This window comes from Aegilops tauschii, chromosome 3, assembly GCF_002575655.3.
Source record: "Aegilops tauschii subsp. strangulata cultivar AL8/78 chromosome 3, Aet v6.0, whole genome shotgun sequence".
Classification (NCBI taxonomy): Eukaryota; Viridiplantae; Streptophyta; class Magnoliopsida; order Poales; family Poaceae; genus Aegilops; species Aegilops tauschii.
The window spans coordinates 159,787,580-159,797,684 of NC_053037.3; positions in this window are offsets into that span (position 1 = coordinate 159,787,580).

Genomic DNA, 10,105 nt, shown 5'->3' on the forward strand with positions numbered 1-10,105 from the left:
GGCTCAGTGCTCGAAGAGTGTCATGTTCGAGTGACATGTATTCAGATTGTAATAACAATGCTATTGGAATTATAAAGCCTGTGTTTATACTTTTGCCTGAAAGTATTATGGTTCCTCCTTGGCGGCCGTTTATGTATATATGTATATAACCTGAAAGTTTGCAGTCGTCGGCTTCAGCCCCCACGCACATAATGCGGGGGTGTTCACAAAAGCGCGTGTTCACACTTGATCCAACGTCTTGGTCCATTAAGGAGGTGATAGCGCGGCGAACGAGGCAATCAGACTATATTGCTTTAACACTTTCACTTAACCATAGGAGTTTGACAGTGGGGCTACTATATAGCCCCTGGTACTTCCGCGCTCATCCGAATACGGGGCGCGTACGTACATGACCGGGAAAATTGGCCCTTCGTTAATGCGGAGGAATCCCGAAGATTCCGCTAAGTCATCGAGTGGTTGACCAGTCTCGCGCTTTATCATGACAGTCAGTTTTCGGCTTTCTCTACTGAGGTGCTCATCCGGATGAACCAGGGCACAATCGCAACAGTTCTCCCGGTGCCACCTTAGCCGATAGAGCGGAACGTAAGGTAGCAAAACGCGGGAGCCGGGCAAACCCAACATTTGACCAAAGACATGATTCGGAGCTGATGCATATAAGGCCAAACTCGCGACGCCGAACACTCCCTAAGGTATTCGGTCTTTACAACATATACCGGGCTGGGTAACGCCCTTGATAATGAACCCCTAGTGTCCAGGTACGTGCATTATTCTGACGTGGCGAAATGTCAATAACGTCAGCATCCCTCTCGGTTATACTGAGTATCCGGAGGATGTGAAGCAACAAGAGATAGTAAAAAAGGTTTACACAGGGTCTTAATCTAAAAAGAAACCTTTGAGCGGGGCCTTGCTGCACGTCTGCGCCTATGTCGCCGTTGTGCCGTATCCTCGAAGGGTGTAGCACGATTATCATCTATAAAAGAGAAGAAATTAGCTGAAAGTTGTCGTGCGGAAAATTGGTTATTCTCAATAAACCATTAAAATTCAAGATGAGTAAGGTCGAGTCGAACTGTAGTCCTTTTTACATGCGGGAAGCCCCTGGTACCGCCTATAGGGGTATATCCATCAAACCAATCTCAGGTTTATCTAAGCTGTTACAGCTAGTGATGCGCCGGACTCATCTAGCCGTGTCCGCGGTCTTGACGACCGGTCATTTATTCTGGTTGGAGAGGCCGTTTAATGTTCAGCTGCTAAAGCCGCCACACCTTCTTCCGCGCATAAGGGACGCTCAATATTTCCGCTAACCGTGATGATGCCACGTGGACCGGGCATCTTAAGCTTAAGAGAGGCGTAATGCGGGACTGCATTAAAACGAGCGAAAGCTGTTCTTCCGAGTAGTGCTTGATAGCCGCTTTTGAATGGAGCGATGTCGAAGGTTAACTTTTCACATCGGAAGTTGTCGGGAGAACCGAATACAACCTCTAGTACTAGAGAGCCCGTACAGCGGGCCTCTGGGCCTGGTATTACTCCTTTAAAGGTAGTATTGCTTTGGCTGATTTTTGTCGGGTCTATCCCCATTTTGCGGACTGTGTCCTGATATATCAGATTAAGACTACTGCCGCCGTCCATGAGGACTTGGGTGAGATGGTATTCGTCGATAATTGGGTCTAGCACCAAGGCAGCCAGTCCTCCGTGTCGGATAATCGTCAGGTGATCCCTACGATCAAAAGTGATCGGGCAGGCCGACCGAGGGTTGAACTTAGGGGTGACGGGCTCTACGGCGCATATGTCTTGGAGTGCATGTTTGCTCCTTCTTTTTGTTACATGGATCATGTTCACTGTTTTGACCTCTAGTGGGAATTTTTTCTGTCCCCTAGTGCTTTGCTAGCGAGGCTCATCCTCGTCTTCACTTGGTGTCTCCCTCCCCTTGTGTTCGGCGTTTAACTTGCCGGCCTGCTTGAAGACCCAGCATTCTCTGTGGTTGTGATTTGCAGGTTTATCGGAGGTGCCATGGATCTGACATAATTTGTCTAGAATCTTGTTTACGCTGGATGGTCCATCTCTGTTGCTTTTGAAAGGCTTTTTCCGCTGACCGGGTCGAGAGCCCCTAAATCCGATGTTTACCGCCGTGTTGTCTGGGTTGTCTTCGTTATTTCGACGCTTGCTTTTAATGCGTCGTGGTTTTCCATTGCCATCCCTGACTTCAGATCTGCTTGGGTCGCTGGTGCTACTAAGGGCCAGCCAGCTATCTTCGCCCGCGCAAAAGCGGGTCATGAGCCTTGTTAGGGCTGCCATTGTCCGGGCAATCGACGATTTGATTCTTCTTAGTGAGAAATCTGTTCCAAAGCTGTCGGGCTGACTCTCCGGGCTGTTGAATTATATGACTTAAATCGTCTGCGTCCGGAGGTCGGACATAGGTCCCTTGAAAGTTGGCCCTAAAAGAATCCTCAAGCTCCTCCCAACTTCCAATTAAATTTTTGGGGAATCTCTTCAGCCAGTGTCGAGCTGGTCCTTTCAACTTGAGGGGCAAGTATTTGATGGCATGGAGATCGTCTCCGCGAGCCATATGGATATGGAGGATGAAGTCCTCAATCCAGACCCCAGGGTCTGTCATTCCGTCATACACCTATATGTTCACGGGTTTGAATCCTTCTGGAAATTCGTGATCCAGTACCTCATCGGTGAAGCATAGGGGGTGTGCGGTACCCTTGTATTTGGATTTATCGTGGCGTTCCGACGGTTGTAGTGTTAGGTTTTGATCCTGCACTGGAGCGCGCTTCCTAGATCCGTAGATGGATCTGGTGATGCCGGCTTTTTGATGCAGGTCCTCACGTGAATCGTGTGCTGACTTATGTACGGCCTCGTTAGCCGCCCTATCGCGGCCACGAGGTGGTCGATCCGACCGATTGGCCGTTTTATTTTTTGGCTGTGCAGGCTCTAAGGCCTCGTCATCGAATTCAGGCAGCAGCTTGCGCTTTGGGTAACTCTTTGTGTGGCGACTGCCACCATACTTTTCCGCAGTGTCCAGCACTTTGTTCCATCTACTGATGAGTGTATTTTGCGCGGCCTTAAGCCTTTGTTTCTGCTTCTTAAGACTCCTCGCGGTGGCAACAAGCCTTCTGTGGAGGTTCTCTTGTTCCAAGTTCCTTTCCGGGATGATATGTATATCGTCATCCGGACTATTCTCCTCTCTGGAGACAGGTTGATGATTTCTACCCTTGGCGTCGCCATGATCGGACAGTGGCTCCGTACTATGTTCGCCGTCCGCTGGCTCGTCCTGCTCTGTTGCTTTGGAGTCGACCGGGGTCTCATTCTTTCTTGCGCTGTTATCGTTGTTTTTGCCGAGGCGGGATTTAGAGTGGCGTCTGCGTCGTCGCTTTGGTTGCTTCTCGAGGGGGTTATCCTTCGCTGCATCCTCCCGTTCCTTATCATTGTCTTCTTTGGGTGTATCCACCATGTATATATCATGTGATGAATTGGCTGTCCAGTCCCTGTGGGCGATGGTTCCTGTTCGTCTCCTGCATCGTCGTCCATACCGTCGATGTCTTCGGAGCCAAAATCGAGCATGTCGGTTAAATCGTCGATAGTGCCTACTAAGTGGTTGGTGGGAGGGGAGCGAATTTCTTCGTCGTCCGCATCCCATTCTAGCCGGACATAGTTCGGCCAAGGGTCTCCTGACAGAGAGAGAGAGACCTCAACGCGTTTAGCACATCGCCAAAAGGCGAGTGCTCGAAGATATCCGCGGAGGTAAACTCCATGATCGGTTCCCAATCGGGTTCGATAGGCACGGACGCAGGCGGCTCAGAGCCCATGGCCGGGGACAAATCCAACGGTTCGGCAACACGGGTCTCGTAGGAGGTGAAGTCAGTATTCAGCTCTATCACCACTGAGTGTGCGGCCTCCGTGGTGGGGTCCATCCACCCGTCCTCAGATGGCGCGATTTGTTCCGGATTGAGGGCCGGAGTGGTTGCATGTGTGATCTCCCGAACACTGTCCGACGGCGGAGTTAAGTCATGCTCGTCATGATTGTGCGGTGCACCTGACATGGGCTCGAATCCGTCGAAGATCAAGTCTCCGCGGATGTCGGCGGTATAGTTCAAGTTTCCAAACCTGACCTGATGGGCAGGGGCGTAGCTCTCGATCTGCTCCAGATGGCCAAGCGAGTTGGCCCGCAGTACGAAGCCGCCGAATACGAAGATCTGTCCGGGGAGGAAAACCTCACCCTGGATCGCATCATCACCGATGATCGAAGGAGCCATCAAGCCTTACAGTGACGACACAGTGGAACTCTCAATGAAAGCACCAATGTCGGTGTCAAAACCGGCGGATCGCGGGTAGGGGGTCCCGAACTGTGCCTCTAAGGCGGATGGTAACAGGAGGCGGGGGACACGATGTTTACCCAGGTTTGGGCCCTCTCGATGGAGGTAATACCCTACTTCCTGCTTGATTGATCTTGATGATATGAGTATTACAAGAGTTGATCTACCACAAGATCGTAGAGGCTAAACCCTAGAAGCTAGCCTATGGTATGATTGTTGTTGTCCTACGGACTAAGCCCTCCAGTTTATATAGACACTGGAGGGGGCTAGGGTTACACAGAGTTAGTTACAAGGGAGGAGATCTACATATCCGTATTGCCAAGCTTGCCTTCCACGCCAAGGAGAGTCCCATCCGGACACGGGACGAAGTCTTCAATCTTGTATCTTCATAGTTCAACAGTCCGGCCAAAGTATATAGTCCGGCTGTCCGAGGACCCCCTAATCCAGGACTCCCTCAATGATCCCTTACTAAAATTTCAAGGTACAAGTGTTCTTCCTGAGTATGCACCATTGCGACAGTTCGTCGTGCTGAGACACCACGTGATGATCGCGTAGGATAGGCTCTACGTTCACATACAACGGGTGCAAGACAGTTTTGCACATGCGGAATACTCGGTTTAAGCTTGACGAGCCTAGCATGTGCAGACATGGCCTTGGAACACTAGAGACCGAAAGGTCGAAGGTGCATCATATAGTAGATATGATCAACATAGAGATGTTCACCATTGATGACTACTCCATCTCACGTGATGATCAGACATGGTTTAGTTGATTTGGATCACGTATCATTTAGATTACTTGAGGGATGTCTATCTAAGTGGGAGTTCTTAAGTAATATGATTAATTCAACTTAATTTATCATGAACTTAGTCCTGATAGTTTTTGCATATCTATGTTGTAGATCAATAGCTCGCGTATAGCTCCCCTGTTTTATTTTTGATATGTTCCTAGAGAAAACTAAGTTGAAAGATGATAGTAGCAAGGATGCGGACTGGGTCCGTGATCTGAGGATTATCCTCATTCCTGCACAGAAGAATTATGTCCTTGATGCACCGCTAGGTGACAGACCTATTACAGGAGCAGATACAGACGTTATGAATGTTTGGCAAGCTCAATATGATGACTACTTAATAGTTTAGTGTGCCATGCTTTACAGCTTAGAACCGGGACTTCAATAACTTTTTGAATGCCACAGAGCATATGAGATGTTCCAAGAGCTGAAATTGGTATTTCAGACTCATGCCTGTGTCGAGAGGTATGAGACCTCTGACAAGTACTTTTCCTACAAGATGGAGGAGAATAGCTCAACGAGTGAGCATGTGCTCATAATGTCTGGGTACTACAATCACTTGAATCAAGTGGGAGTTAATCTTCCAAATAAGATAGTGATTGACAGAGTTCTCTAGTTACTATCGCCAAGCTACTAGAACTTCGTGATGAACTATAATGTGCAAGGGTAAACGGAAAAAGATTCTCGAGCTCTTCATGATGCTAAAATCAGCGAAGTTAGCAATCAAGAAAGAGCATCAAGTGTTTATGGTTAACAAGACCACTAGTTTCAAGGAAAAGGGCAAAGGAAAAGAAAGGGAACTTCAAGAAGAATGACAAGCAAGTTGCCACTCCCATGAAGAAGCCCAAAGCTAGACCTAAGCCTGAAACTGAGTGCTTCTACTGCAAAGGAAATGGTTACTGGAAGCGGTACTACCCCAAATACTTGGTGGATAAGAAGGATGGCAAAGTGAACAAAGGTATATTTGATATACATGTTATTGATGTGTACTTTACTAGTGTTCATAGAAACCCAAAGGTATTTGATATCGGTTCAGTTGCTAAGATTAGTAACTCAAAACAGGAGTTGCAAAATGAACAAAGACTAGTTAAAAGGCGAGGTGACGATGTGTGTTGGAAGTGATTCCAAGGTTGATAAGATCACCATCGCACCCTCCCTCTACCTTTGGGATTAGTGTTGGACGTAAGTAAATGTTATTTGGTGTTTGCGTTGAACATGAATATGATTGGATCATGTTTATTACGATACGGTTATTCATTTAACCCAGAGAATAATTGTTGTTCTGTTTACATGAATAAAACCTTCTGTGGTCATACATCCAATGTAAATGGTTTATTGAATCTCAATCGTAGAGATACACATTTCATAATATTGATGCCAAAAGATGCAAAGTTGATAATGATAGTGCAACATATTTGTGCCACTACCGTTTAGATCATATTGGTGTAAAGCGCATGAAGAAACTCCATACGGATGGATTTTTTGAATCACTTGATTATGAATCATTTGATACTTGCGAACCATGCCTCATGGGCAAGATGACTAAAACTCCGTTCTCCGGAACAATGGAGCGAGCTAATAACTTATTGGAAATAATACATAGGGATGTATGCGATCCGATGAGTGTTGAAGCTCGTGGCGGGTATCGTTATTTTCTAACCTTCACAGATGATTTGAGAACATATGGGTATATCTACTTGATGAAACACAACTCTGAAACATTTGAAAAGTTCAAAGAATTTCAGAGTGAAGTGGATAATCATAGTAACAAGAAAATAAAGTTTCTAAGATCTGATCGCGGAGATGAATATTTGAGTTACGAGTTTGGCCTTCATTTAAAACAATGTGGAATAGTTTCACAACTCACGCCACCTGGAACACCACAGCGTAATGGTGTGTCCGAACATCGTAACCGTACTTTATTAGATATGGTGCGATCTATGATGTCTGTTACCGATTTATCACTATCATTTTGGGGTTATGCATTCGAGACAGCTGCATTCCCGTTAAATAGGGCACCGTCTAAATCCATTGAGATGACACCATATGAACCGTGGTTTGGCAAGAAACCTAAGCTGTCATTTCTTAAAGTTTGGGGATGCGGCACTTATGTTAAAAGGCTTCAGCCTAATAAGCTCAAACCCAAATCGGAGAAGTGCGTCTTCATAGGATACCCTAAAGAAACAATTGGGTACACCTTCTACCACAAATCCGAAGGCAAGATGTTTGTTGCCAAGAATGGAAACTTTCTAGAGAAGGAGTTTCTCTCGAAAGAAGTGAGTGGGAGGAAAGTAGAACGTGATGAGGTAATTGTACCTAGTATCGAATTGGGAAGTAACACATCAGTGAAATCCGTTCCCGTGATGCCTACACCAACTAGAGAGGAAGCTAAATGATCATGAAACTTCGGATCAAGTTACTACTGGACCTCGTAGGTCGAACAGAGCATGTTCCGCACCAGATTGGTACGGTAATCCTGTCCTGGAAGTCATGTTATTAGACCATGGCGAACCTACGAACTATGACGAAGCTATGATGAGCCCAGATTCCGACAGATGGCTTGAGGCCATGAAATCTGAGATAGGATCCATGTATGAGAACAAAGTGTGGACTTTGGTGGACTTGCCCAATGATCGGCAAGGCATTGAGAATAAATGGATCTTCAAGAGGAAGACGGACACTGATGGTAGTGTTACTATCTACAAAGCTCGACTTGTCGCAAAAGGTTTTCGACAAGTTCAAGGTGTTGACTACGATGAGATTTTCTCACTCGTAGCGATGCTTAAGTCTGTCTGAATCATGTTAGCAATTGCCACATTTTATGAAATCTAGCAAATGGATGTCAAAAACTACATTCCTTGATGGATTTCTTAAAGAAGAGTTGTATATGATGGAACTAGAAGGTTTTTGTCGATCCTAAAGGTGCTAACAGAGTGTGCAAGCTCTAGCAATCCATCTATGGACTGGTGCAAGCATCTCGGAGTTGGAATATACGCTTTGATGAGGCGATCAAAGCATATAGTTTTATACAGACTTTTGGTGAAGCCTATATTTACAGGAAAGTGAGTGGGAGCTCTGTAGCATTTCTGATAATATATGTGGATGACATATTGTTGATTGGAATTGATATAAAATTTCTGAATAGCATAAAAGGATACTTGAATAAGAAATTTTCAATAAAAAACCTCAGTGAAGCTACTTAAATATTGGGCATCAAGATCTATAGGGATAGATCGAGACGCTTAATAGGACTTTCACAAAGCACATACCTTGGCAATTTTTTTGAACAAGTTCAAAATAGATTTGTCAAAGAAACGGTTCTTGTCTGTGTTGCAAGGTGTGAAGTTGAGTAAGACCCAAAACCCGACCATGGCAGAAGATAGAGAGAGAATGAAAGTAATTCCCTATGCCTCAGCCATAAGTGCTATAAAGTATGCCATGCTGTGTACCAGACCTATTTTATACCTTGCCATGAGTTTGGCAAGGGGGTATAATAGTGATCTAGGTGTAGATCACTGAACATCAGTCAAAATTATCCTTAGGTACCTAAATAGGACTAAGGAGATGTTCCTCGGTTATGGAGGTGATAAAGAGTTCGTCGTAAAGAGTTACGTCGATGCAACCTTTGACAGTGATCTAGATGACTCTAAGTCTAAATCTAGATACGTATTGAACATGGGAGCAATTAGCTAGAGTAGCTCCATGCAGAGCATTGTAGACATAGAAATTTGCAAAATACATACGGATCTGAATATGGCAAACCCATTTACTAAACTTCTCTCACAAGCAAAACATGATCACACCTTAGTACTCTTTGGGTGTTAATCACATAGCGATGTGGATTAGATTATTGAGTCTAGTAAACCCTTTGGGTGTTGGTCACATGGCGATGTGAACTATGGGTGTTAATCACATAAAGATGTGAAATATTGGTGTTAAATCACATGGCAATGTGAACTAGATTATTGACTCTAGTGCAAGTGGGAGACTGAAGGAAATATGCCCTAGGGGCAATAACAAAGTTGTTATTTTATATTTCCTTATATCATGATAAATGTTTATTATTCATGCTAGAATTGTATTAACCGGAAACTTGATACATGTGTGGATACATAGACAAAACACCGTGTCCCTAGTGAGCCTCTACTAGACTAGCTCGTTAATCAAAGATGGTTAAGTTTCCTAACCATAGACATGTGTTGTCATTTTATGAACGGGATCACATCGTTAGGAGAATGATATGATGGACAAGACCCATCCGTCAGGTTAGCATATTGATCGTTCAGTTTTATTGTTATTGCTTTCTTCATGTCAAATACATATTCCTTCGACTATGAGATTATGCAACTCCCAGATACCGGAGGAATTCCTTGTGTGCTATCAAACGTCACAACGTAACTGGATGATTATAAAGATGCTCTACAGGTATCTCCGAAGTTGTTTGTTGGGTTGGCATATATCGAGATTAGGATTTGTCACTCCAAGTATCAGAGAGGTATCTCTGGGCCCTCTCGGTAATGCACATCATAAGAAGCCTTGCAAGCAATGTAACTAATGAGTTAGTTGCGGGATGATGTATTACGGAACGAGTAAAGAGACTTGCTGGTAACAAGATTGAATTAGGCATGAAGATACCGACGATCGAATCTCGGGCAAGTAACGTACCGATGACAAAGGGAATAACGTATGTTGTCATTACAGTTCAACCGATAAAGATCTTCGTAGAATATGTAGGAACCAATATGAGCATCCAGGTTCCGCTACTGGCTATTGACCGGAGGGGTGTCTCGGTCATGTCTACATAGTTCTCGAACCCGTAGGGTCCGCACGCTTAAAGTTCGATGACGATTTTGTATTATATGAGTTATGTGATTTGATGACCGAATGTTGTTTGGAGTCCCGGATGAGATCACGGACATGACGAGGAGTCTCGAAATGGTTGAGATGTAAAGATTGATATATAGGACGAATGTATTCGGACACCGGAAGTGTTCTAGAG